The following is a 3,256-nucleotide window of genomic DNA, read 5'->3' on the forward strand; positions in this document are numbered from 1 at the left end:
GTATCCTCTTTGACTCGACGACTTACTCCTGGAAGAATCGCGGGGCCACCCCGACTCCACTCGCCGAGTCTGAAGAACAACTCGGCGAGTCCCACTAAATCTTCAAGCTACTCGCCGAGTCTGATCATCCGACTCGGCGAGTCCACGCCATGCAGTCGATCAACTGCTTCCTGAGATACATATTTTCCCGAATATACAAACATGGGACCTTCTGGACCTCTAAGGGTCCTAATACAAGGTTATAAACATTGGATAACGACACAACAATCCATCTAATCTCCAAATGGGTTTCATAAACCCTAAATTCATGTACACATCAAAATAACAGGAATGATCCGAAACATAACCTGAAAACGTACTCTCTGTGTCCCCAACCTCAGAACTCGATCCCCTTGATCTTCCTTTGGCCAAAGTCCTTCCTCTTCTTGCACCACAATTCCTTCAAAGTCAATAATGGCCTTCAAGCTTGCTCTAGATGCCACAGTCGTCTAGGGTTCTCCTCAATCGGCCAAAAGACGAACAATGACGGCATTAGATCCCTTATATACGTCCCAAACTGAACGGCTAGGGTTTTCCACTGAACAGCGTCGACTCGTCGAGTCCCTACCTGGACTCGTCGAGTCCAGTCGCGAACCCGCGACCCAAGCTGCGACCCCACTCGGCGAGTCTGGCTCCAACTCGCCGAGTCTCCCCTTTAAAACACCCCCAAAATGCAACTTAACAATACTTGAGATTTTGGGCTGTTACACATAATAAGTTTCAGTTAAATAAGTTCAATTCCATTCATCACTTAATTTAGCAAACTGATAGTTGTCCTGTGCTAAAGTATTTTTTAATAGAATCTTCCCTTATAGCTCCATGGTACAACACCGTTGACTAAACCAGGACTTGTAACTGCAAAAACAGGGGACCCATTGGCCTCACCGTTTTGCTTTTTGGCATTTGGGCCTATGCCATTTTTACTCATTACTTCAGCAACCTTGAAGGGTGTAATGATTTATGTATCCTATTTATATGCATACACCTGTTCTACTGTAAACAAGAAAAAATGTAGTATTTTATATGGATAAGATAGTTAGAGCAATTATATTCAGAGGAATGTAATTCTCATTGATTGAAATGACAAATTACAGGGACAAAAATTCTCTTTACAGATAAAAAGATTGACCTCTATAGCTCTATGTCTAAAACTAAATCAAAGAAGAGATTTAAGAAAGAATGTGTAGTTGGGAAAACAAAGGGGTGATCAAATGCTTTAATAGATAGCATATATGGATCGTCATTCCAACTATCAGGAAGTTCCTCAGCAAAAGTGATGAGCACCAAATGACTCGAATCCATAGATGTCAAGAATACTAATTTATCTCCCTGACATGTGTTTCCCTGTAGAAAGTGACTTGTTGATTTGTTCAACTAACCAATCAAACAAAGAAGAATATATCGATTTTGCCAATGCATCCCTTGCGTCAATCACCTGAAATAATTCATAATATTTTTTTTATACTTATTATTATACATACAGATGTTTGTATCTATTAATTTTCTTACCTGGGATAGGGTTAGCTTTTTAATGAATTTTTCACCACGAACTTGCATTTCGCTAGAGGACAAAGCAAGTTGTAGCTGCTCAATCCGACACCCAAGCAATTTAGCAACAGTTTGAAGAGCTGCCATTGACATTATATGTTACTAAATGAAAAAAGAAATATGCCTTAATGAATAAAAGATCTAAATTATGAACCCCAAATAGTATGCATTACCTTCATCAACCACAGGTTCCACATGGTTTTCATCATCAACAAGTGAAAACGTTACATTTCCCAGCCATAAAACCGCTGCAAGCATTTCACAAATGTTTTCTTGGTTCTCTTTGTTGACATGAACAACATCCAAAGCATCCTTAAGTAAAGAAATTTTGTGAAAATGAAAACATAAAGAAGTGTAAGATTGTTGATTATTCATATTTTTGGGTATACTACCATTGCAATACGAAATTGTTCAGATTGCATTGACACATTAAGTAGACTGTTGACTGCTAAGTAGACTGCTGCTGCTACACCTCTGGTTATAATGTGGCAATTTTCTAGATATGTTATATGACTAAAGAAATGTGTGAGTTTTGATAAATGAAACATGTTCTTCACTTGAAAGTACTGAGGGTTTAATGGATAAATCCCACTGAATGTTGTTACTATTTTCACCATTGGTTTTTGACACAATCCTTGTGGTCAAAGTTTGACCAATTTTGAAATTGCTGAAAGGATCTTCTAGAATGTTGTCATCATTTGCCTATTGACATGTGATGAAATTACAAATCTGTTGTAGAAAATGTAAAAATCGAGTTTATAATGCAAGAGAGACTTTACCTATGTGATATGTATCCTTCTATGTAAACTAGAGCCAAATTTCAGCTTAAGTTCATGAGTAATCTTTCAGCTGTTAAACAATCTAGAAGAGACATGATAGATGCAATCACCCTACAAAAAAAAGAATATATTTATCATAAAAAAGGGTATTTTTGAAAATGAGATTTCTTAAATAGAGCTGAATAAAAATACTTGCCAAATAATTCTCCTTCACAATTTCCTCTACTGCATTTACAATTTGATTCACTTCCAAATCCTTGAAAGCTAACTATTTGTGCATCTGAAAGACAAAAGGAAACCAAGGATTATAGAAAAAGAAGAGTAAAATTTACAAAAACGCCACTTAAGAATTAATAAGAATAAGAATAACCTTTTAGGGATTGAACCGCATTGACTTAAACCAGTTCTCGATCGAGACAATTCATTAAAACATTAAATAATAACCAATTAACTCAAAACCTCAATCAACGCAAACATATTCATAAAAAGAAACAAAAATTATCAACGATCTAAGCATAGTATGTTCTTTAATGGAAGAATAACCTAAAACAATTACGAACTTGAGACAGAGATTGGGTTGATTGACCATGGTCGATCTAGTAGCCACCAGCAATGCGATTCTGATTTTTCTTCTCGATCGCGACCATGACGATTTAGTACCCACAATTGCTCCAACATTGCAGGTTGGGGGAGGTTCATCATAGAGGGAAGGAACAATGGGAGAAGGAGTTGTGGTCGGAGGTGCGTGGTGTGAGGTTCTACCTAACGGTGGATGGCCTTGCTCAGTCCACCAACAATGTCTCAATCTCCGGTCTTCGAACAAGAACCGGGCGTACAGAGAAAGTTGACTAGAAGTTGGAGAGAATATGTGGAGAAGTTACGGGAACAAG

At 37.7% G+C, this 3,256-nt stretch overlaps 1 pseudogene; it reads right to left on the reverse strand.

Moving 5' to 3' along the window:
- Positions 1-1,303: 1,303 nt before the first annotated feature.
- Positions 1,304-2,204, reverse strand: LOC111878681 (myosin-3-like; annotated as a pseudogene).
- Between the last annotated feature and the right edge of the window lie 1,052 nt (positions 2,205-3,256).

The sequence above is a fragment of the Lactuca sativa genome, chromosome 9, assembly GCF_002870075.4.
Source record: "Lactuca sativa cultivar Salinas chromosome 9, Lsat_Salinas_v11, whole genome shotgun sequence".
NCBI classification, from domain to species: domain Eukaryota; kingdom Viridiplantae; phylum Streptophyta; class Magnoliopsida; order Asterales; family Asteraceae; genus Lactuca; species Lactuca sativa.